The sequence below is a fragment of the Carcharodon carcharias genome, chromosome 7 (genome assembly GCF_017639515.1).
Source record: "Carcharodon carcharias isolate sCarCar2 chromosome 7, sCarCar2.pri, whole genome shotgun sequence".
Classification (NCBI taxonomy): Eukaryota; Metazoa; Chordata; class Chondrichthyes; order Lamniformes; family Lamnidae; genus Carcharodon; species Carcharodon carcharias.
In genome coordinates this window covers 26,080,751-26,104,184 of record NC_054473.1, presented here as the reverse complement: position 1 = coordinate 26,104,184, position 23,434 = coordinate 26,080,751, and the positions used below count along the sequence as shown (strand labels likewise).

Below are 23,434 nucleotides of genomic sequence, written 5' to 3'. Positions count from 1 at the left end.
GAGAGAGAGAGAGAGTGGGTGAGGAGAGAGAGAGAGTGGGTGAAGAGAGAGAGAGCGAGAGTGGGCGAGGAGAGAGAGAGTGGGAGATGAGAGAGTGGGCGAGGAGAGAGAGAGAGTGGGTGAGGAGAGAGTGGGCGAGGAGAGAGCGGGCGAGGAGAGAGTGGGCGAGGAGAGAGTGGGCGAGGAGAGAGTGGGCGAGGAGAGAGTGGGCGAGGAGAGAGAGAGAGTGGGCGAGGAGAGTGTGGGCGAGGAGAGAGAGAGGGTGGGCGAGGAGAGAGAGAGGGTGGGCGAGGAGAGAGAGAGAGAGTGGGCGAGGAGAGAGAGTGGGCGAGGAGAGAGAGTGGGCAAGGAGAGAGAGTGGGCGAGGAGAGAGAGTGGGCGAGGAGAGAGAGTGGGCGAGGAGAGAGAGTGGGCGAGGAGAGAGAGTGGGCGAGGAGAGAGAGTGGGCGAGGAGAGGGGGGGGTCGAGAGAGTGGGTTGGAGATAGGGTGCGAGGAGAGAGAGGGGGGCGAGAGAGTGGACGAGGAGAGAGAGGGGGGGCGAGAGAGTGGGCGAGGAGAGAGGGGGGGGGCGAGAGAGTGGGCGAGGAGAGATTGTTGGCGAGGAGAGAGGGGCGAGAGAGTGGGCGAGGAGAGAGAGGAGGGCGAGAGAGTGGGCAAGGAGACAGCGAGAGTGGGCGAGAGGTGGCGTGAGAACGGGCGAGGAGAGAGCGAGAGTGGGCGAGCAGAGAGAGGAGGCAAGGAGAGAGAGAGGAGGCGAGGAGAGTGTGGTGGCGAGGAGAGAGTGTGGTGGCGAGGAGAGAGTGTGGTGGCGAGGAGAGAGTGTGGTGGCGAGGAGAGAAAGAGAGAGTGGGCGAGGAGAGAGAGAGAGGGTGGGCGAGAGAGAGAGAGAGGGTGGGCGAGAGAGAGAGAGTGGGTGAGGAGAGAGAGAGAGTGGGTGAGGAGAGAGAGAGAGTGGGTGAGGAGAGAGAGAGAGTGGGTGAGGAGAGAGAGAGAGTGGGTGAGGAGAGAGAGAGAGTGGGCGAGGAGAGAGAGAGAGAGACAGAGAGAGGGCGAGGAGAGAGAGAGAGAGAGTAGACGAGGAGAGAGAGAGAGAGAGTGGGCGAGGAGAGAGAGAGAGAGAGAGTGGGCGAGGAGAGAGAGAGAGAGAGAGTGGGCGAGGAGAGAGAGAGAGAGAGTGGGCGAGGAGAGAGAGAGCGAGAGTGGGCGAGAGAGAGAGAGAGAGTGGGTGAGGAGAGAGAGAGCGAGAGTGGGCGAGGAGAGAGAGAGAGAGTGGGTGAGGAGAGAGTGGGTGAGGAGAGAGTGGGTGAGGAGAGAGTGGGTGAGGAGAGAGTGGGTGAGGAGAGAGTGGGCGAGGAGAGAGAGAGAGTGGGCGAGGAGAGAGAGAGAGTGGGCGAAGAGAGAGAGAGAGTGGGCGAAGAGAGAGAGAGAGTGGGCGAAGAGAGAGAGAGAGTGGGCGAAGAGAGAGAGAGAGAGAGTGGGCGAGGTGCGAGAGAGAGAGTGGGCGAGGAGCGAGAGAGAGTGGGCGAGGAGCGAGAGAGAGAGTGGGCGAGGAGCGAGAGTGGGCGAGGAGAGAGAGAGTGGGCGAGGTGGGGGAGAGCGAGAGAGAGAGTGGGCGAGGAGAGAGAGATAGAGAGAGTGGCCGAGGAGAGAGAGAGTGGGCGAGGAGAGAGTGGGCGAGAGAATGGGCGAGAAGAGACAGAGTGGGCAAGAGAGTCGGCGAGGAGAGCAAGAGTTGGCAAGGAGAGCGAGAGTGGGCGAGGAGAGAGAGGGAGGCAAGAGAGGGGGCAAGCAAGTGGACAAGGTGAGAGAGTGGGCGAGGAGAGAGGGGGGTGAGAGAGTAGGTAAGGAGAGAGAGAGAGAGGGGGCGAGGAGAGGGAGAGAGAGAGAGAGTGGGCGAGGAGAGAGAGAGAGTGGGCGAGGAGAGAGAGAGAGTGGGCGAGGAGAGAGAGAGGGGGCGAGGAGAGAGAGAGTGGGCGAGGAGAGAGTGGGCGAAGAGAGGGAGAGAGTGGGTGAGTTCAGAGAGAGAGTGAGAGTGGGCGAAGAGAAAGTGAGAGTGGGCGAGGAGAGAGAGAGTGGGCGAGGAGAGAGAGAGTGGGCGAGGAGAGAGAGAGTGGGCAAGGAGAGAGAGAGTGGGCGAGGAGAGAGAGAGAGAGTGGGCGAGGAGAGAGAGCGAGAGAGTGGGCGAGGAGAGAGAGAGAGCGAGAGAGATGGCGAGGAGAGAGAGAGATTGGGCGAGGAGAGAGAGAGAGAGATTGGGCGAGGAGCGAGAGAGAGAGAGTGGGCGAGGAAAGAGAGAGAGAGTGGGCGAGGAAAGAGAGAGAGAGTGGGCGAGGAAAGAGAGAGAGAGTGGGCGAGGAGAGAGAGAGTGGGTGAGGAGAGAGAGAGAGAGTGGGTGAGGAGAGAGAGTGGGTGAGGAGAGAGAGTGGGTGAGGAGAGAGAGAGTAGGCGAGGAGAGAGAGAGTGGGCGAGGAGAGAGAGAGAGAGAGTGGGCGAGGAGAGAGAGAGAGTGGGCGAGGAGAGAGAGAGAGTGGGCGAGGAGAGAGAGTGGGCGAGGAGAGAGAGAGAGAGTGGGTGAGGAGAGAGAGAGAGTGGGTGAAGAGAGAGAGAGCGAGAGTGGGCGAGGAGAGAGAGAGTGGGAGATGAGAGAGTGGGCGAGGAGAGAGAGAGAGTGGGTGAGGAGAGAGTGGGTGAGGAGAGAGTGGGTGAGGAGAGAGTGGGCGAGGAGAGAGTGGGCGAGGAGAGAGTGGGCGAGGAGAGAGTGGGCGAGGAGAGAGTGGGCGAGGAGAGAGTGGGCGAGGAGAGAGTGGGCGAGGAGAGAGAGAGAGTGGGCGAGGAGAGTGTGGGCGAGGAGAGAGAGAGGGTGGGCGAGGAGAGAGAGAGGGTGGGCGAGGAGAGAGAGAGAGTGGGCGAGGAGAGAGAGTGGGCGAGGAGAGAGAGTGGGCGAGGAGAGAGAGTGGGCGAGGAGAGAGAGAGAGTGGGCGAGGAGAGAGAGTGGGCGAGGAGAGAGAGAGAGTGGGCGAGGAGAGAGAGAGAGTGGGCGAGGAGCGAGAGAGAGAGTGGGCGAGGAGCGAGAGAGAGAGTGGGCGAGGAGCGAGAGAGAGAGTGGGCGAGGAGCGAGAGAGAGAGTGGGCGAGGAGCGAGAGAGAGAGTGGGCGAGGAGAGAGAGAGTGTGGGCGAGGAGAGAGAGAGTGGGCGAGGTGGTCGAGAGCGAGAGAGAGAGTGGGCGAGGAGAGAGTGGGCGAGAGAATGGGCGAGAAGAGACAGAGTGGGCAAGAGAGTCGGCGAGGAGAGCAAGAGTTGGCAAGGAGAGCGAGAGTGGGCGAGGAGAGAGGGGTAGGCAAAGAGGGGGCAAGCAAGTGGACAAGGTGAGAGAGTGGGCGAGGAGAGAGGGGGGTGAGGAGAGAGTGGGCGAGGAGAGAGTGAGCGAGGAGAGAGTGGGCGAGGAGAGAGTGGGCGAGGAGAGAGTGGGCGAGGAGAGAGTGGGCGAGGAGAGATTGGGCGAGGAGAGAGAGTGGGCGAAGCGAGCGTGGGCGAGGAGAGAGAGAGTGGGCGAGGCGAGAGTGGGCGAGGAGAGAGAGGGAGTGGGCGAGGAGAGAGAGGGAGTGTGCGAGGAGAGAGAGGGAGTGGGCGAGGAGAGAGATGGAGTGGGCGAGGTGAGAGAGAGTGGGCGAGGTGAGAGAGAGTGGGCGAGGTGAGAGGGAGTGGGCGAGGAGAGAGAGATTGGGCGAGGAGAGAGAGATTGGGCGAGGAGAGAGAGAGTGGGCGAGGAGAGAGAGGGAGAGGCGAGGAGAGAGAGGGAGTGGGCGAGGAGAGAGATAGTGGGCGAGGAGAGAGAGAGAGTGGGCGAGGAGAGAGAGAGAGTGGGCGAGGAGAGAGAGAGTGGGCGAGGAGAGAGAGAGTGGGCGAGGAGAGAGAGATTGGGCGAGGAGAGAGAGAGTGGGCGAGGAGAGAGAGAGAGAGAGTGGGCGAGGAGAGAGAGGGAGAGAGTGGGTGAGGAGAGAGAGAGAGAGTGGGCGAGGAGAGAGAGAGAGAGAGAGTGGGCGAGGAGAGAGAGAGAGAGAGAGTGGGCGAGGAGAGAGAGAGAGTGGGCGAGGAGAGAGAGAGAGTGGGCGAGGAGAGAGAGAGAGTGGGCGAGGAGAGAGAGAGTGTGGGCGAGGAGAGAGAGAGAGTGGGCGAGGAGAGAGAGAGAGTGGGCGAGGAGAGAGAGAGAGTGGGCGAGGTGAGAGAGAGAGTGGGCGAGGAGCGAGAGAAAGAGAGTGGGCGAGGAAAGAGAGAGCGAGTGGGCGAGGAGCGAGAGAGAGAGAGAATGGGCGAGGAGAGGAGAGAATGGGGGAGGAGAGAGGAAGAGAATGGGCGAGGAGAGAGAGAATGGGCGAGGAGAGAGGGAGAGAATGGGCGAGGAGAGAGAGAGAGTGGGCGAGGAGAGAGAGAGAGTGGGCGAGGAGAGTGAGAGAGTGGGCGAGGAGAGTGAGAGAGTGGGCGAGGAGAGTGAGAGAGTGGGCGAGGAGGGAGAGGGAGTGGGCGAGGATAGAAAGGGAGTGGGCGAGGATAGAAAGGGAGTGGGCGAGGATAGAAAGGAAGTGGGCGAGGAGAGAGTGGGAGTGGGCGAGGAGAGAGTGGGAGTGGGCGAGGAGAGAGAGGGAGTGGGCGAGGAGAGAGAGAGAGAGAGTGGGCGAGGAGAGTGAGAGAGAGTGGGCAAGGAGAGAGTGGGCGAGGACACAGAGGAAGTGGGCGAGGAGAGAGAGGGAGTGGGCGAGGAGAGAGAGGGAGTGGGCGAGGAGAGAGTGGGAGCGGGTGAGGAGACAGAGAGTGGGCGAGGAGAGGGAGTGGGCGAGGTGAAAGAGAGAGAGTGGGCGAGGAGAAAGAGAGAGTGGGCGAGGAGAGAGAGAGTGGGCGAGGAGAGAGAGAGTGGGCGAGGAGAGAGAGTGGGTGAGGAGAGAGAGAGTGGGTGAGGAGAGAGAGAGAGAGAGAGTGGGTGAGGAGAGAGTGAGAGTGGGTGAGGAGAGAGTGAGAGTGGGTGAGGAGAGAGTGAGAGTGGGCGAGGAGAGAGTGAGAGTGGGCGAGGAGAGAGTGAGAGTGGGCGAGGAGAGAGTGAGAGTGGGCGAGGAGAGAGTGAGAGTGGGCGAGGAGTGAGTGAGAGTGGGCGAGGAGTGAGTGAGAGTGGGCGAGGAGTGAGAGTGGGCGAGGAGTGAGTGAGAGTGGGCGAGGAGTGAGTGAGAGTGGGCGAGGAGTGAGTGAGAGTGGGCGAGGAGAGCGCGAGAGAGTGTGCGAGGAGAGAGTGGGCGAGGAGAGAGAGAGTGGGCGAGGAGAGTGAGAGAGAGTGGGAGAGGAGAGAGAGAGTGGGAGAGGAGAGAGAGTGGGAGAGGAGAGAGAGAGTGGGAGAGGAGAGAGAGTGGGTGAGGAGAGGGTGAGAGAGAGGGCGAGGAGAGAGAGAGAGGCGAGTAGAGAGAGAGAGAGTGGGCGAAGAGAGAGAGTGGGCGAGGAGAGAGAGAGAGAGAGTGGGCGTGGAGCGAGAGAGTGGGCGAGGAGAGATTGAGAGGGCGAGGAGAGAGAGACAGAGAGGACGAGGAGAGAGAGAGTGGGTGAAGAGAGAGAGAATGGGCGAGAGCGTGTGCGAGGAAAGAGCGAATGGGCGAGGAGTGAGAGAGTGGGCGAGGAGAGAGAGACTGGGCGAGGAGAGAGTGGGCGGGGAGAGAGTGGGCGAGGAGAGAGAGAGAGAGAGAGCGGGAGAGAGTGGGCGAGGAGAGAGAGAGAGAGAGAGTGGGCAAGGAGAGAGAGAGAGTGGGCAAGCAGAGAGACAGAGAGAGTGGGCGAAGAGAGAGACAGAGAGAGTGGGCGAGGCGAGAGTGGGCGAGGAGAGAGAGGGAGTGGGCGAGGAGAGAGATGGAGTGGACGAGGAGAGAGATGGAGTGGGCGAGGAGAGAGAGAGATTGGGCGAGGTGAGAGAGAGATTGGGCGAGGAGAGCGAGATTGGGCGAGGAGAGAGAGGGAGTGGGCGAGGAGAGAGAGGGAGTGGGCGAGGAGAGAGATGGAGTGGGCGAGGAGAGAGATGGAGTGGGCGAGGTGAGAGAGAGATTGGGCGAGGTGAGAGAGAGATTGGGCGAGGAGAGAGAGATTGGGCGAGGAGAGAGAGATTGGGCGAGGAGAGAGAGATTGGGCGAGGAGAGAGAGATTGGGCGAGGAGAGAGTGATTGGGCGAGGAGAGAGTGGGCGAGGAGAGAGAGGGAGTGGCGAGGAGAGAGGGAGTGGGCGAGGAGAGAGAGAGTGGGCGAGGAGGGAGAGAGAGAGAGTGGGCGAGGAGAGAGAGAGAGTGGGTGAGGAGAGAGAGAGAGTGGGCGAGGAGAGAGAGAGCGTGGGCGAGGAGAGAGAGAGAGAGAGAGTGGGTGAGGAGAGAGTGAGAGTGGGTGAGGGGAGAGTGAGAGTTGGCGAGGAGAGAGTGAGAGTGGGCGAGGAGAGAGAGAGTGGTCGAGGAGAGAGTGGGCGAGGAGAGAGTGGGCGAGGAGAGAGAGAGTGCGCGAGGAGAGTGAGAGAGAGTGGGAGAGGAGAGAGAGAGTGGGCGAGTAGAGAGAGAGTGGGTGAGGAGTGGGTGAGAGGGCGAGGAGAGAGAGAGAGAGAGAGAGGGCGAGGAGAGAGAGAGAGAGAGAGGGCGAGGAGAGAGAGAGAGAGAGGGGGCGAGGAGAGAGAGAGAGAGTGGGCGAGGATAGAGAGAGAGAGAGAGTGGGCGTGGAGTGAGAGAGTGGGCGAGGAGAGATTGAGAGGGCGAGGAGAGAGAGACAGAGAGGACGAGGAGAGAGAGAGAGAGTGGGTGAAGAGAGAGAGAATGGGCGAGAGCGTGTGCGAGTAAAGAGCGAATGGGCGAGGAGTGAGAGAGTGGGCGAGGAGAGAGAGAGAGTGGGCGAGGAGAGAGAGAGTGGGCGAGGAGAGAGAGATTGGTCGAGGAGAGAGAGAGAGTGGGCGAGGAGAGAGAGAGAGAGAGTGGGCGAGGAGAGAGAGAGAGAGAGAGTGGGCGAGGAGAGAGAGAGTGGGCGAGGAGAGAGAGAGTGGGCGAGGAGAGAGTGTGGGCGAGGTGAGGGAGAGAGAGAGACAGTGGGCGAGGAGAGAGAGATAGAGAGAGTGGGTGAGGAGACAGAGAGAGTGGGCGAGGAGAGAGAGAGAGTCGGCGAGGAGAGAGAGAGAGTGGGCGAGGAGAGAGAGAGAGAGAGTGGGCGAGGAGAGAGAGAGAGAGAGTGGGCGAGGAGAGAGAGAGAGAGGGTGGGCGAGGAGAGAGAGAGAGAGGGTGGGCGAGGAGAGAGATAGAGAGTGGGTGAGGAGAGAGAGAGAATGGGTGAGGAGAGAGATAGAGAGAGTGGGCGAGGAGAGAGGGAGAGAGAGTGGGCGAGGAGAGAGAGAGAGTGGGCGAGGAGAGAGAGAGAGTGGGCGAGGAGAGAGAGAGTGGGCGAGGAGAGAGAGAGAGTGGGTGAGGAGAGAGAGAGAGAGAGTGGGCGAGGAGAGAGAGAGAGAGTGGGTGAGGAGAGAGAGAGCGAGAGTGGGCGAGGAGAGAGAGAGAGAGTGGGAGATGAGAGAGTGGGCGAGGAGAGAGAGAGAGAGTGGGCGAGGAGAGAGTGGGCGAGGGGAGAGTGGGCGAGGAGAGTGTGGGCGAGGAGAGAGAGAGAGAGTGTGGGCGAGGAGAGAGAGAGAGTGGGCGAGGAGAGAGAGAGAGTGGGCGAGGAGAGAGAGAGAGTGGGCGAGGAGAGAGAGAGAGAGTGGGCGAGGAGAGAGAGAGAGTGGGCGAGGAGAGAGAGAGTGGGCGAGGAGAGAGAGAGTGGGCGAGGTGGGGGAGATCGAGAGAGAGAGTGGGCGAGGAGAGAGTGGGCGAGAGAATGGGCGAGAAGAGACAGAGTGGGGAAGAGAGTCGGCGAGGAGAGCAAGAGTTGGCAAGGAGAGCGAGAGTGGGCGAGGAGAGAGGGGGAGGCAAGAGAGGGGGCAAGAAAGTGGACAAGGTGAGAGAGTGGGCGAGGAGAGAGTGGGCGAGGAGAGAGTGGGCGAGGAGAGAGTGGGCGAGGAGAGAGAGAGCGAGAGTGGGCGAGGAGAGTGTGGGCGAGGAGACAGAGAGTGTGGGCGAGGAGAGAGAGAGAGAGAGAGTGGGCGAGGAGAGAGAGAGAGAGAGTGGGCGAGGAGAGAGAGAGAGAGAGTGGGCGAGGAGAGAGAGAGAGAGGGTGGGCGAGGAGAGAGAGAGAGAGGGTGGGCGAGGAGAGAGATAGAGAGTGGGTGAGGAGAGAGATAGAGAATGGGTGAGGAGAGAGAGAGAGAGAGTGGGCGAGGAGAGAGGGAGAGAGAGTGGGCGAGGAGAGAGAGAGAGTGGGCGAGGAGAGAGAGAGAGTGGGCGAGGAGAGAGAGAGTGGGCGAGGAGAGAGAGAGAGTGGGTGAGGAGAGAGAGAGAGAGAGTGGGCGAGGAGAGAGAGAGAGAGTGGGTGAGGAGAGAGAGAGCGAGAGTGGGCGAGGAGAGAGAGAGAGAGAGTGGGAGATGAGAGAGTGGGCGAGGAGAGAGAGAGAGAGTGGGCGAGGAGAGAGTGGGCGAGGGGAGAGTGGGCGAGGAGAGTGTGGGCGAGGAGAGAGAGAGAGAGTGTGGGCGAGGAGAGAGAGAGAGTGGGCGAGGAGAGAGAGAGAGTGGGCGAGGAGAGAGAGAGAGAGTGGGCGAGGAGAGAGAGAGAGAGGGCGAGGAGAGAGAGAGAGTGGGCGAGGAGAGAGAGAGTGGGCGAGGAGAGAGAGAGTGGGCGAGGAGAGAGAGAGTGGGCGAGGTGGGGGAGAGCGAGAGAGAGAGTGGGCGAGGAGAGAGTGGGCGAGAGAATGGGCGAGAAGAGACAGAGTGAGGAAGAGAGTCCGCGAGGAGAGCAAGAGTTGGCAAGGAGAGCGAGAGTGGGCGAGGAGAGAGGGGGAGGCAAGAGAGGGGGCAAGAAAGTGGACAAGGTGAGAGAGTGGGCGAGGAGAGAGTGGGCGAGGAGAGAGTGGGCGAGGAGAGAGTGGGCGAGGAGAGAGTGGGCGAGGAGAGAGTGGGCGAGGAGAGAGAGAGCGAGAGTGGGCGAGGAGAGTGTGGGCGAGGAGAGAGAGAGAGTGGGCGAGGAGAGAGAGAGAGAGTGGGCGAGGAGAGAGAGGGAGTGGGCGAGGAGAGAGAGGGAGTGGGCGAGGAGAGAGAGGGAGTGGGCGAGGAGAGAGAGGGAGTGGGCGAGGAGAGAGAGGGAGTGGGCGAGGAGAGAGAGGGAGTGGGCGAGGAGAGAGAGGGAGTGTGCGAGGAGAGAGAGGGAGTGTGCGAGGAGAGAGAGGGAGTGTGCGAGGAGAGAGAGGGAGTGGGTGAGGAGAGAGAGGGAGTGGGTGAGGAGAGAGAGGGAGTGGGTGAGGAGAGAGAGGGAGTGGGTGAGGAGAGAGAGAGAGTGGGCGAGGAGAGAGAGAGAGAGAGAGTGGGCGAGGAGAGAGAGAGAGAGAGAGAGTGGGCGAGGAGAGAGTGGGCGAGGAGAGAGTGGGCGAAGAGAGAGTGGGCGAGGAGAGAGTGGGCGAGGAGAGTGTGGGCGAGGAGAGTGGGCGAGGAGAGTGTGGGCGAGGAGAGAGTGTGGGCGAGGAGAGAGAGTGTGGGCGTGGAGAGAGAGAGTGGGCGAGGAGAGAGAGAGAGTGGGCGAGGAGAGAGAGAGTGGGCGAGGAGAGAGAGAGAAAGTGGGCGAGGAGAGAGAGAGAGAGTGGGCGAGGAGAGAGAGAGTGGGCGAGGAGAGAGAGAGTGGGCGAGGTGGGGGAGAGCGAGAGAGAGAGTGGGCGAGGAGAGAGTGGGCGAGAGAATGGGCGAGAAGAGACAGAGTGGGCAAGAGAGTCGGCAAGGAGAGCGAGAGTGGGCGAGGAGAGAGGGGGAGGCAAGAGAGGGGGCAAGAGAGTGGACAAGGTGAGAGAGTGTGTGAGAGAGTGGGCGAGGAGAGAGTGGGCGAGGAGAGAGTGGGCGAGGAGAGAGTGGGCGAGGAGAGTGTGGGCGAGGAGAGTGTGGGCAAGGAGAGAGAGAGAGTGGGCGAGGAGAGAGAGAGAGAGTGGGCGAGGAGAGAGAGAGAGAGAGTGGGCGAGGTGCGAGAGAGAGAGTGGGCGAGGAGCGAGAGAGAGTGGGCGAGGAGCGAGAGAGAGAGTGGGCGAGGAGCGAGAGAGAGTGGGCGAGGAGAGAGAGAGTGGGCGAGGTGGGGGAGAGCGAGAGAGAGAGTGGGCGAGGAGAGAGAGATAGAGAGAGTGGCCGAGGAGAGAGAGAGTGGGCGAGGAGAGAGTGGGCGAGAGAATGGGCGAGAAGAGACAGAGTGGGCAAGAGAGTCGGCGAGGAGAGCAAGAGTTGGCAAGGAGAGCGAGAGTGGGCGAGGAGAGAGAGGGAGGCAAGAGAGGGGGCAAGAGAGTGGACAAGGTGAGAGAGTGGGCGAGGAGAGAGGGGGGTGAGAGAGTAGGTAAGGAGAGAGAGAGAGAGGGGGCGAGGAGAGGGAGAGAGAGAGAGTGGGCGAGGAGAGAGAGAGTGGGCGAGGAGAGAGAGAGAGTGGGCGAGGAGAGAGAGAGGGGGCGAGGAGAGAGAGAGAGAGTGGGCGAGGAGAGAGTGGGCGAAGAGAGGGAGAGAGTGGGTGAGTTCAGAGAGAGAGTGAGAGTGGGCGAAGAGAGAGTGAGAGTGGGCGAGGAGAGAGAGAGTGGGCGAGGAGAGAGAGAGTGGGCGAGGAGAGAGAGAGTGGGCGAGGAGAGAGAGAGTGGGCGAGGAGAGAGAGAGAGAGTGGGCGAGGAGAGAGAGCGAGAGAGTGGGCGAGCAGAGAGAGAGAGCGAGAGAGATGGCGAGGAGAGAGAGAGATTGGGCGAGGAGCGAGAGAGAGAGATTGGGCGAGGAGCGAGAGAGAGAGAGTGGGCGAGGAAAGAGAGAGAGAGTGGGCGAGGAAAGAGAGAGAGAGAGTGGGCGAGGAAAGAGAGAGAGAGTGGGCGAGGAAAGAGAGAGAGAGTGGGCGAGGAAAGAGAGAGAGAGTGGGCGAGGAAAGAGAGAGAGTGGGCGAGGAAAGAGAGAGAGTGGGCGAGGAAAGAGAGAGAGTGGGCGAGGAAAGAGAGAGAGTGGGCGAGGAGAGAGAGCGAGTGGGCGAGGAGCGAGAGAGAGAGAGAATGGGCGAGGAGAGATGGAGAGAATGGGCGAGGAGAGATGGAGAGAATGGGCGAGGAGAGAGGGAGAGAATGGGCGAGGAGAGAGAGAGAGAATGGGCGAGGAGAGAGGGAGAGAATGGGCGAGGAGAGAGAGTGGGCGAGGAGAGAGAGAGAGTGGGCGAGGAGAGAGAGAGAGTGGGCGAGGAGAGTGAGAGAGTTGGCGAGGAGAGTGAGAGAGTGGGCGAGGAGAGTGAGAGAGTGGGCGAGGAGAGAGAGGGAGTGGGCGAGGAGAGAGAGGGAGTGGGCGAAGAGAGAGAGGGAGTGGGCGAGGAGAGAGAGGGAGTGGGCGAGGAGAGAGAGGGAGTGGGCGAGGAGAGAGAGGGAGTGGGCGAGGAGAGAGAGGGAGTGGGCGAGGAGAGAAAGGGAGTGGGCGAGGAGAGAGAGGGAGTGGGCGAGGTGAGAGTGGGAGTGGGCGAGGAGAGAGAGGAAGTGGGCAAGGAGAGAATGAGAGAGAGAGTGGGCGAGGAGAGTGAGAGAGAGTGGGCAAGGAGAGAGTGGGTGAGGAGAGAGAGGGAGTGGGCGAGGAGAGAGAGGGAGTGGGCGAGGAGAGAGAGAGAGTGGGTGAGGAGAGAGAGAGAGTGGGCGAGGAGAGAGAGGGAGTGGGCGAGGTGAAAGAGAGAGTGGGCGAGGAGAAAGAGAGAGTGGGCGAGGAGAGAGAGAGTGGGCGAGGAGAGAGAGAGTGGGCGAGGAGAGAGAGAGTGGGCGAGGAGAGAGAGAGTGGGCGAGGAGAGAGAGAGTGGGCGAGGAGAGAGAGAGTGGGCGAGGAGAGAGAGAGGAGAGAGAGAGTGGGCGAGGAGAGAGAGAGAGAGTGGGTGAGGAGAGAGTGAGAGTGGGTGAGGAGAGAGTGAGAGTGGGCGAGCAGAGAGTGAGAGTGGGCGAGGAGAGAGAGAGAGTGGGCGAGGAGAGAGAGAGAGTGGGCGAGGAGAGAGAGAGAGTGGGCGAGGAGAGAGAGAGAGTGGGCGAGGAGAGAGAGAGAGTGGGCGAGGAGAGAGTGGGCGAGGAGAGAGTGGGCGAGGAGAGAGTGGGTGAGGAGAGAGTGGGTGAGGAGAGAGTGGGCGAGGAGAGAGTGGGCGAGGAGAGAGTGGGCGAGGAGAGAGTGGGCGAGGAGAGAGTGGGCGAGGAGAGAGTGGGCGAGGAGAGAGAGAGAGTGGGCGAGGAGAGAGTGGGCGAGGAGAGAGAGTGGGCGAGGAGAGTGTGGCCGAGGAGAGAGAGAGGGTGGGCGAGGAGAGAGAGAGAGAGAGTGGGCGAGGAGAGAGAGTGGGCGAGGAGAGAGAGTGGGCGAGGAGAGAGAGTGGGCGAGGAGAGAGAGTGGGCGAGGAGCGAGAGAGAGAGTGGGCGAGGAGCGAGAGAGAGAGTGGGCGAGGAGCGAGAGAGAGAGTGGGCGAGGAGAGAGAGAGTGTGGGCGAGGAGAGAGAGAGTGGGCGAGGTGGGGGAGAGCGAGAGAGAGAGTGGGCGAGGAGAGTGTGGGCGAGAGAATGGGCGAGAAGAGACAGAGTGGGCAAGAGAGTCGGCGAGGAGAGCAAGAGTTGGCAAGGAGAGCGAGAGTGGGCGAGGAGAGAGGGGTAGGCAAAGAGGGGGCAAGCAAGTGGACAAGGTGAGAGAGTGGGCGAGGAGAGAGGGGGGTGAGGAGAGAGTGGGCGAGGAGAGAGTGGGCGAGGAGAGAGTGGGCGAGGAGAGAGTGGGCGAGGAGAGAGAGAGTGGGCGAGGAGAGAGAGAGTGGGCGAGGAGAGAGAGAGAGTGGGCGAGGAGAGAGAGAGAGTGGGCGAGGAGAGAGAGAGAGTGGGCGAGGAGAGAGCGAGAGTGGGCGAGGAGAGAGTGGGCGAGGAGAGTGAGAGAGAGTGGGAGAGGAGAGAGAGAGTGGGAGAGGAGAGAGAGAGTGGGTGAGGAGAGGGTGAGAGAGAGGGCGAGGAGAGAGAGAGAGAGTGCGAGGAGAGAGAGAGAGAGTGGGCGAAGAGATAGAGAGAGAGAGTGGGCGTGGAGTGAGAGAGTGGGCGAGGAGAGATTGAGAGGGCGAGGAGAGAGAGACAGAGGACGAGGAGAGAGAGATAGAGTGGGTGAAGAGAGAGAGAATGGGCGAGAGCGTGTGCGAGGAAAGAGCGAATGGGCGAGGAGTGAGAGAGTGGGCGAGGAGAGAGAGAGTGGGCGAGGAGAGAGTGGTCGAGGAGAGAGAGATTGGTCGAGGAGAGAGAGAGAGAGTGGGCGAGGAGAGAGAGAGAGAGAGTGGGTGAGGAGAGAAAGAGAGAGAGTGGGCGAGGAGAGAGAGAGAGAGTGGGCGAGGAGAGAGAGAGTGGGTGAGGAGAGAGTGTGGGCGAGGAGAGGGAGAGAGAGAGAGAGAGTGGGCGAGGAGAGAGAGATAGAGAGAGTGGGTGAGGAGAGAGAGAGAGTGGGTGAGGAGAGAGAGAGTGGGCGAGGAGAGAGAGAGAGTGGGCGAGGAGAGAGAGAGAGTGGGCGAGGAGAGAGAGAGTGGGCGAGGAGAGAGAGAGTGGGCGAGGAGAGAAAGAGTGGGCGAGGAGAGAGAGAGAGAGAGAGTGGGCGAAGAGAGAGAGAGGGTGGGCGAGGAGAGAGAGAGAGAGTGGGTGAGGAGAGAGAGAGTGGGTGAGGAGAGAGAGAGAGAGTGGGCGAGGAGAGTGAGAGAGAGTGGGCAAGGAGAGAGTGGGCGAGGACACAGAGGAAGTGGGCGAGGAGAGAGAGGGAGTGGGCGAGGAGAGAGAGGGAGTGGGCGAGGAGAGAGTGGGAGCGGGTGAGGAGACAGAGAGTGGGCGAGGAGAGGGAGTGGGCGAGGTGAAAGAGAGAGAGTGGGCGAGGAGAAAGAGAGAGTGGGCGAGGAGAGAGAGAGTGGGCGAGGAGAGAGAGTGGGTGAGGAGAGAGAGAGTGGGTGAGGAGAGAGAGAGAGAGAGTGGGTGAGGAGAGAGAGAGAGAGAGAGTGGGTGAGGAGAGAGAGAGAGAGAGTGGGTGAGGAGAGAGTGAGAGTGGGTGAGGAGAGAGTGAGAGTGGGTGAGGAGAGAGTGAGAGTGGGTGAGGAGAGAGTGAGAGTGGGCGAGGAGAGAGTGAGAGTGGGCGAGGAGAGAGTGAGAGTGGGCGAGGAGAGAGTGAGAGTGGGCGAGGAGTGAGTGAGAGTGGGCGAGGAGTGAGTGAGAGTGGGCGAGGAGTGAGTGAGAATGGGCGAGGAGTGAGTGAGAGTGGGTGAGGAGAGAGCGAGAGAGTGTGCGAGGAGAGAGTTGGCGAGGAGAGAGAGAGTGGGCGAGGAGAGTGAGAGAGAGTGGGAGAGGAGAGAGAGAGTGGGAGAGGAGAGAGAGTGGGAGAGGAGAGAGAGAGTGGGAGAGGAGAGAGAGAGAGTGGGTGAGGAGAGGGTGAGAGAGAGGGCGAGGAGAGAGAGAGTGGGTGAGGAGAGGGTGAGAGAGAGGGCGAGGAGAGAGAGAGAGAGAGAGAGGCGAGTAGAGAGAGAGAGAGTGGGCGAAGACAGAGAGTGGGCGAGGAGAGAGAGAGAGAGAGTGGGCGTGGAGCGAGAGAGTGGGCGAGGAGAGATTGAGAGGGCGAGGAGAGAGAGACAGAGAGGACGAGGGGAGAGAGAGTGGGTGAAGAGAGAGAGAATGGGCGAGAGCGTGTGCGAGGAAAGATCGAATGGGCGAGGAGTGAGAGAGTGGGCGAGGAGAGAGAGACTGGGCGAGGAGAGAGTGGGCGGGGAGAGAGTGGGCGAGGAGAGAGAGAGAGAGAGCGGGAGAGAGTGGGCGAGGAGAGAGAGAGAGAGAGTGGGCAAGGAGAGAGAGAGAGAGTGGGCGAGGAGAGAGAGAGAGAGTGGGCGAGGAGAGAGAGAGAGTGGGTGAGCAGAGAGACAGAGAGAGTGGGCGAAGAGAGAGACAGAGAGAGTGGGCGAGGCGAGAGTGGGCGAGGAGAGAGAGGGAGTGGGCGAGGAGAGAGATGGAGTGGACGAGGAGAGAGATGGAGTGGACGAGGAGAGAGATGGAGTGGGCGAGGAGAGAGAGAGATTGGGCGAGGAGAGCGAGATTGGGCGAGGAGAGAGAGGGAGTGGGCGAGGAGAGAGAGGGAGTGGGCGAGGAGAGAGAGGGAGTGGGCGAGGAGAGAGAGGGAGTGGGCGATGAGAGAGATGGAGTGGGCGAGGAGAGAGATGGAGTGGGCGAGGAGAGAGATGGAGTGGGCGAGGTGAGAGAGAGATTGGGCGAGGTGAGAGAGAGATTGGGCGAGGAGAGAGAGATTGGGCGAGGAGAGAGAGATTGGGCGAGGAGAGAGTGATTGGGCGAGGAGAGAGTGGGCGAGGAGAGAGAGTGAGTGGCGAGGAGAGAGGGAGTGGGCGAGGAGAGAGAGAGTGGGCGAGGAGGGAGAGAGAGAGAGTGGGCGAGGAGAGAGAGAGAGTGGGCGAGGAGAGAGAGAGAGTGGGCGAGGAGAGAGAGAGAGTGGGCGAGGAGAGAGAGAGAGTGGGCGAGGAGAGAGTGAGAGTGGGCGAGGGGAGAGTGAGAGTTGGCGAGGAGAGAGTGAGAGTGGGCGAGGAGAGAGAGAGAGAGTGGGTGAGGAGACAGTGGGCGAGGAGAGAGTGGGCGAGGAGAGAGAGAGTGCGCGAGGAGAGTGAGAGAGAGTGGGAGAGGAGAGAGAGAGTGGGCGAGTAGAGAGAGAGTGGGTGAGGAGTGGGTGAGAGGGCGAGGAGAGAGAGAGAGAGAGAGAGGGCGAGGAGAGAGAGAGAGAGAGAGGGGGCGAGGAGAGAGAGAGAGAGTGGGCGAAGAGAGAGAGAGAGTGGGCGAGGAGAGAGAGAGAGAGAGAGTGGGCGTGGAGTGAGAGAGTGGGCGAGGAGAGATTGAGAGGGCGAGGAGAGAGAGACAGAGAGGACGAGGAGAGAGAGAGAGAGAGTGGGTGAAGAGAGAGAGAATGGGCGAGAGCATGTGCGAGTAAAGAGCGAATGGGCGAGGAGTGAGAGAGTGGGCGAGGAGAGAGAGAGAGTGGGCGAGGAGAGAGAGAGAGTGGGCGAGGAGAGAGAGAGAGTGGGCGAGGAGAGAGAGAGAGTGGGCGAGGAGAGAGAGAGAGTGGGCGAGGAGAGAGAGAGAGTGGGCGAGGAGAGAGAGAGAGAGAGTGGGCGAGGAGAGAGAGAGAGAGAGAGTGGGCGAGGAGAGAGAGAGTGGGCGAGGAGAGAGAGTGGGCGAGGAGAGAGTGTGGGCGAGGTGAGGGAGAGAGAGAGAGAGTGGGCGAGGAGAGAGAGATAGAGAGAGTGGGTGAGGAGACAGAGAGAGTGGGCGAGGAGTGAGAGAGAGTCGGCGAGGAGAGAGAGAGAGAGAGTGGGCGAGGAGAGAGAGAGAGAGAGAGAGTGGGCGAGGAGAGAGAGAGAGAGAGTGGGCGAGGAGAGAGAGAGAGAGGGTGGGCGAGGAGAGAGAGAGAGAGGGTGGGCGAGGAGAGAGATAGAGAGTGGGTGAGGAGAGAGAGAGAATGGGTGAGGGGAGAGAGAGAGAGAGAGTGGGCGAGGAGAGAGGGAGAGAGAGTGGGCGAGGAGAGAGAGAGAGTGGGCGAGGAGAGAGAGAGAGTGGGCGAGGAGAGAGAGAGAGTGGGCGAGGAGAGAGAGAGAGTGGGCGAGGAGAGAGAGAGAGAGAGTGGGCGAGGAGAGAGAGAGAGAGTGGGCGAGGAGAGAGAGAGCGAGAGTGGGCGAGGAGAGAGAGAGAGAGTGGGAGATGAGAGAGTGGGCGAGGAGAGAGAGAGAGAGTGGGCGAGGAGAGAGTGGGCGAGGAGAGAGTGGGCGAGGAGAGAGTGGGCGAGGGGAGAGTGGGCGAGGAGAGTGTGGGCGAGGAGAGAGAGAGAGAGTGTGGGCGAGGAGAGAGAGAGAGTGGGCGAGGAGAGAGAGTGGGCGAGGAGAGAGAGAGAGTGGGCGAGGAGAGAGAGAGAGTGGGCGAGGAGAGAGAGAGAGAGTGGGCGAGGAGAGAGAGAGAGTGGGCGAGGAGAGAGAGAGAGTGGGCGAGGAGAGAGAGAGTGGGCGAGGAGAGAGAGAGTGGGCGAGGTGGGGGAGAGCGAGAGAGAGAGTGGGCGAGGAGAGAGTGGGCGAGAGAATGGGCGAGAAGAGACAGAGTGGGGAAGAGAGTCGGCGAGGAGAGCAAGAGTTGGCAAGGAGAGCGAGAGTGGGCGAGGAGAGAGAGAGAGTGGGCGAGGAGAGAGAGAGAGAGAGTGGGCGAGGAGAGAGAGAGAGTGGGCGAGGAGAGAGAGTGGGCGAGGAGCGAGAGAGAGAGAGTGGGCGAGGAAAGAGAGAGAGAGTGGGCGAGGAGAGAGAGCGAGTGGGCGAGGAGCGAGAGAGAGAGAGAATGGGCGAGGAGAGAGGGAGAGAATGGGCGAGGAGAGAGAGAATGGGCGAGGAGAGAGGGAGAGAATGGGCGAGGAGAGAGAGAGTGGGCGAGGAGAGAGAGAGAGAGTGGGCGAGGAGAGTGAGAGAGTGGGCGAGGAGAGTGAGAGAGTGGGCGAGGAGAGAGAGGGAGTGGGCGAGGAGAGAGAGGGAGTGGGCGAGGATAGAAAGGGAGTGGGCGAGGATAGAAAGGGAGTGGGCGAGGATAGAAAGGGAGTGGGCGAGGAGAGAGTGGGAGTGGGCGAGGAGAGAGTGGGAGTGGGCGAGGAGAGAGTGGGAGTGGGCGAGGAGAGAGCGGGAGTGGGCGAGGAGAGAGCGGGAGTGGGCGAGGAGAGAGAGGGAGTGGGCGAGGAGAGAGAGGGAGTGGGCGAGGAGAGAGAGGGAGTGGGCGAGGAGAGAGAGAGAGTGGGCGAGGAGAGAGAGAGAGTGGGCGAGGAGAGAGAGAGAGAGAGTGGGCGAGGAGAGAGAGAGAGAGTGGGCGAGGAGAGAGAGAGCGAGAGTGGGCGAGGAGAGAGAGAGAGAGTGGGAGATGAGAGAGTGGGCGAGGAGAGAGAGAGAGAGTGGGCGAGGAGAGAGTGGGCGTGGAGAGAGTGGGCGAGGAGAGAGTGGGCGAGGGGAGAGTGGGCGAGGAGAGTGTGGGCGAGGAGAGAGAGAGAGAGTGTGGGCGAGGAGAGAGAGAGAGTGGGCGAGGAGAGAGAGTGGGCGAGGAGAGAGAGAGAGTGGGCGAGGAGAGAGAGAGAGTGGGCGAGGAGAGAGAGAGAGAGTGGGCGAGGAGAGAGAGAGAGTGGGCGAGGAGAGAGAGAGAGTGGGCGAGGAGAGAGAGAGTGGGCGAGGAGAGAGAGAGTGGGCGAGGTGGGGGAGAGCGAGAGAGAGAGTGGGCGAGGAGAGAGTGGGCGAGAGAATGGGCGAGAAGAGACAGAGTGGGGAAGAGAGTCGGCGAGGAGAGCAAGAGTTGGCAAGGAGAGCGAGAGTGGGCGAGGAGAGAGAGAGAGTGGGCGAGGAGAGAGAGAGAGAGAGTGGGCGAGGAGAGAGAGAGAGTGGGCGAGGAGAGAGAGTGGGCGAGGAGCGAGAGAGAGAGAGTGGGCGAGGAAAGAGAGAGAGAGTGGGCGAGGAGAGAGAGCGAGTGGGCGAGGAGCGAGAGAGAGAGAGAATGGGCGAGGAGAGAGGGAGAGAATGGGCGAGGAGAGAGAGAATGGGCGAGGAGAGAGGGAGAGAATGGGCGAGGAGAGAGAGAGTGGGCGAGGAGAGAGAGAGAGAGTGGGCGAGGAGAGTGAGAGAGTGGGCGAGGAGAGTGAGAGAGTGGGCGAGGAGAGAGAGGGAGTGGGCGAGGAGAGAGAGGGAGTGGGCGAGGATAGAAAGGGAGTGGGCGAGGATAGAAAGGGAGTGGGCGAGGATAGAAAGGGAGTGGGCGAGGAGAGAGTGGGAGTGGGCGAGGAGAGAGTGGGAGTGGGCGAGGAGAGAGTGGGAGTGGGCGAGGAGAGAGCGGGAGTGGGCGAGGAGAGAGCGGGAGTGGGCGAGGAGAGAGAGGGAGTGGGCGAGGAGAGAGAGGGAGTGGGCGAGGAGAGAGAGGGAGTGGGCGAGGAGAGAGATAGTGGGCGAGGAGAGAGAGAGAGAGAGTGGGTGAGGAGAGAGAGAGAGTGGGTGAGGAGAGAGTGGGAGTGGGTGAGGAGAGAGTGAGAGTGGGTGAGGAGAGAGTGAGAGTGGGTGAGGAGAGAGTGAGAGTGGGTGAGGAGAGAGTGAGAGTGGGTGAGGAGAGAGTGAGAGTGGGCGAGGAGAGAGTGAGAGTGGGCGAGGAGAGAGTGAGAGTGGGCGAGGAGAGAGTGAGAGTGGGCGAGGAGAGAGTGAGAGTGGGCGAGGAGAGAGAGAGAGTGTGCGAGGAGAGAGAGAGTGAGTGAGGAGAGTGAGAGAGAGTGGGAGAGGAGAGAGAGAGTGGGAGAGGAGAGAGAGAGTGGGAGAGGAGAGAGGGAGTGGGAGAGGAGAGAGAGAGTGGGTGAGGAGAGGGTGAGAGAGAGGGCGAGGAGAGAGAGAGAGAGGCGAGTAGAGAGAGAGAGAGAGTGGGCGAAGAGAGAGAGTCGGCGAGGAGAGAGAGAGAGAGAGAGTGGGCGTGGAGCGAGAGAGTGGGCGAGGAGAGATTGAGAGGGCGAGGAGAGAGAGACAGAGGGGACGAGGAGAGAGAGAGAGTGGGTGAAGAGAGAGAATGGGCGAGAGCGTGTGCGAGGAAAGAGCGAATGGGCGAGGAGTGAGAGAGTGGGCGAGGAGAGACAGAGTGGGCGAGGAGAGAGTGGGCGAGGAGAGAGAGAGTGGGCGAGGAGAGAGAGAGTGGGCGAGGAGAGAGTGGGCGAGGAGAGAGTGGGCGAGGAGAGAGTGGGCGAGGAGAGAGAGAGAGAGAGCGGGAGAGAGTGGGCGAGGAGAGAGTGGGCGAGAGAATGGGCGAGAAGAGACAGAGTGGGGAAGAGAGTCGGCGAGGAGAGCAAGAGTTGGCGAGGAGAGCGAGAGTGGGCGAGGAGAGAGGGGGAGGCAAGAGAGGGGGCAAGAAAGTGGACAAGGTGAGAGAGTGGGCGAGGAGAGAGTGGGCGAGGAGAGAGTGGGCGAGGAGAGAGTGGGCGAGGAGAGAGAGAGCGAGAGTGGGCGAGGAGAGTGTGGGCGAGGAGAGAGAGAGTGTGGGCGAGGAGAGAGAGAGAGAGAGAGAGTGGGCGAGGAGAGAGAGAGAGAGAGAGTGGGCGAGGAGAGAGAGAGAGAGTGGGTGAGAAGAGAGAGAGAGTGGGCGAGGAGAGAGAGGGAGTGGGCGAGGAGTGAGAGGGAGTGTGCGAGGAGAGAGAGGGAGTGTGCGAGGAGAGAGAGGGAGTGTGCGAGGAGAGAGAGGGAGTGTGCGAGGAGAGAGAGGGAGTGTGCGAGGAGAGAGAGGGAGTGTGCGAGGAGAGAGAGGGAGTGTGCGAGGAGAGAGAGGGAGTGTGCGAGGAGAGAGAGAGAGTGGGTGAGAAGAGAGAGAGAGTGGGCGAGGAGAGAGAGGGAGTGGGCGAGGAGTGAGAGGGAGTGTGCGAGGAGAGAGAGGGAGTGTGCGAGGAGAGAGAGGGAGTGTGCGAGGAGAGAGAGGGAGTGTGCGAGGAGAGAGAGGGAGTGTGCGAGGAGAGAGAGGGAGTGTGCGAGGAGAGAGAGGGAGTGTGCGAGGAGAGAGAGGGAGTGGGTGAGGAGAGAGAGGGAGTGGGCGAGGAGAGAGAGGGAGTGGGCGAGGTGAAAGAGAGAGAGTGGGCGAGGTGAAAGAGAGAGAGTGGGCGAGGTGAAAGAGAGAGAGTGGGCGAGGAGAGAGAGTGGGTGAGGAGAGAGAGAGTGGGCGAGGAGAGAGAGAGAGTGAGAGTGGGTGAGGAGAGAGTGAGAGTGGGTGAGGAGAGAGTGAGAGTGGGTGAGGAGAGAGTGAGAGTGGGTGAGGAGAGAGTGAGAGAGTGGGCGAGGGGAGAGAGAGAGAGTGGGCGAGGAGAGAGAGAGAGAGTGGGCGAGGAGAGAGAGAGAGAGAGAGAGTGGGCGAGGAGAGAGAGAGAGTGGGCGAGGAGAGAGAGAGAGTGGGCGAGGAGAGAGAGAGAGTGGGCGAGGAGCGAGAGAGAGAGAGTGGGCGAGGAAAGAGAGAGAGAGTGGGCGAGGAAAGAGAGAGAGAGTGGGCGAGGAGAGCGAGTGGGCGAGGAGCGAGAGAGGGAGAGAATGGGCGAGGAGAGAAGGAGAGAATGGACGAGGAGAGAGGGAGAGAATGGGCGAGGAGAGAGAGAATGGGCGGGGAGAGAGGGAGAGAATGGGCGAGGAGAGAGAGAGTGGGCGAGGAGAGAGAGAGAGTGGGCGAGGAGAGTGAGAGAGTGGGCGAGGAGAGTGAGAGAGTGGGCGAGGAGAGAGAGGGAGTGGGCGAGGATAGAAAGGGAGTGGGCGAGGATAGAAAGGGAGTGGGCGAGGAGAGAGTGGGAGTGGGCGAGGAGAGAGAGTGGGCGAGGAGAGTGAGAGAGAGTGGGCAAGGAGAGAGAGAGTGGGCGAGGAGAGAGAGAGTGGGCGAGGAGAGAGAGAGAGAGAGAGTGGGTGAGGAGAGAGTGAGAGTGGGTGAGGAGAGAGTGAGAGTGGGTGAGGAGAGAGTGAGAGTGGGTGAGGAGAGAGTGAGAGTGGGTGAGGAGAGAGTGAGAGTGGGTGAGGAGAGTGAGAGTGGGCGAGGAGAGAGTGAGAGTGGGCGAGGAGAGAGTGAGAGTGGGCGAGGAGAGAGTGAGAGTGGGCGAGGAGAGAGTGAGAGTGGGCGAGGAGAGAGAGAGAGAGAGTGTGCGAGGAGAGAGTGGGCGAGGAGAGAGAGAGTGAGCGAGGAGAGTGAGAGAGTGGGAGAGGAGAGAGAGAGTGGGAGAGGAGAGAGAGAGTGGGAGAGGAGAGAGAGAGTGGGAGAGGAGAGAGAGAGTGGGAGAGGAGAGAGAGAGTGGGAGAGGAGAGAGAGAGTGGGTGAGGAGAGGGTGAGAGAGAGGGCGAGGAGAGGGTGAGAGAGAGGGCGAGGAGAGAGAGAGAGAGAGGCGAGTAGAGAGAGAGAGAGAGAGTGGACGAAGAGAGTGGGCGAGGAGAGAGAGAGAGTGGGCGTGGAGCGAGAGAGTGGGCGAGGAGAGATTGAGAGGGCGAGGAGAGAGAGACAGAGGGGACGAGGAGAGAGAGAGAGTGGGTGAAGAGAGAGAATGGGCGAGAGCGTGTGCGAGGAAAGAGCGAATGGGCGAGGAGTGAGAGAGTGGGCGAGGAGAGAGAGAGTGGGCGAGGAGAGAGAGAGTGGGCGAGGAGAGAGAGAGTGGGCGAGGAGAGAGAGAGTGGGCGAGGAGAGAGAGAGTGGGCGAGGAGAGAGTGGGCGAGGAGAGAGAGAGAGAGAGAGAGAGAGCGGGAGAGAGTGGGCGAGGAGAGAGAGAGAGAGAGTGGGCAAGGAGAGAGAGAGAGAGTGGGCGAGGAGAGAGAGAGAGTGGGCGAGCAGAGAGACAGAGAGAGTGGGCGAAGAGAGAGACAGAGAGAGTGGGCAAGGAGAGAAACAGAGAGAGTGGGCGAGGAGAGAGGGGGCGAGAGAATGGCCGAGAAGAGACAGAATGAGCAAGAGAGTCGGCGAGGAGAGCAAGAGTCGGCAAGGAGAGCGAGAGTGGGCGAGGAGGGAGGGGGAGGCAAGAGAGGGGGCAAGAGAATGGACAAGGCGAGAGAGTGGGCGAGGAGAGAGGAGGGTGAGCGAGTGGGTGAGGAGAGAGAGCGAGAGAGGGGGCGAGGAGAGAGAGTGGGCGAGGAGAGAGTGGGCGAGGAGAGAGAGTGGGCGAGGTGGGAGAGAGAGTGGGCGAGGAGAGAGAGATAGAGAGAGTGGGCGAAGAGAGAGAGAATGGGTGAGAGCGTGTGCGAGGAAAGAGCGAATGGGCGAGGAGTGAGAGAGGGTGGGTGAGGAGAGAAAGACATTGAGCGGGGAGTGAGGGGGCGAGGGGTGAGAGAGTGGACGAGGAGAGGCAGAGAGTGGGTGAGAGAATGGGCGAGAAGAGACAGGCAAGAGAGTGGGCGAGTGGGGGAGGAGAGAGAGTGGGCGAAGAGAGAGTGGGCGAGGAGAGAGTGGGCGAGGAGAGAGAAAGAGAGTAGGCAAGGAGAGAGAGAGAGAGTGGGCGAGGAGAGACAGAGTAGACAAGAGCGTGGGCGAGTGGGCGAGGAGAGAGAGAGTGGGCGAGGAGAGAGAGAGAGAGTGGGCGAGGAGAGAGAGAGAGAGTGGGCGAGGACAGAGAGAGAGAGTGGGCGAGGAGAGAGAGAGAGAGTGGGCGAGGAGAGAGAGAGAGTGGATGAGGAGAGAGAGAGTGGGTGAGGAGAGAGAGAGAGTGGGTGAGGAGAGAGAGTGGGTGAGGAGAGAGAGTGGGTGAGGAGAGAGAGTGGGTGAGGAGAGAGAGTGGGCGAGGAGAGAGAGAGGGCGAGGAGAGAGAAAGAATGTG

The 23,434-nt window shown here is 61.4% G+C and overlaps 1 protein-coding gene across 1 annotated transcript in view; it reads left to right on the top strand.

The window, feature by feature from the left end:
- The window catches only part of LOC121279878 (centromere protein P), a 401,310-nt gene that overhangs the window by 68,470 nt on the left and 309,406 nt on the right, over positions 1–23,434 (top strand). The gene's annotated exons all lie outside the window — the stretch shown is intronic.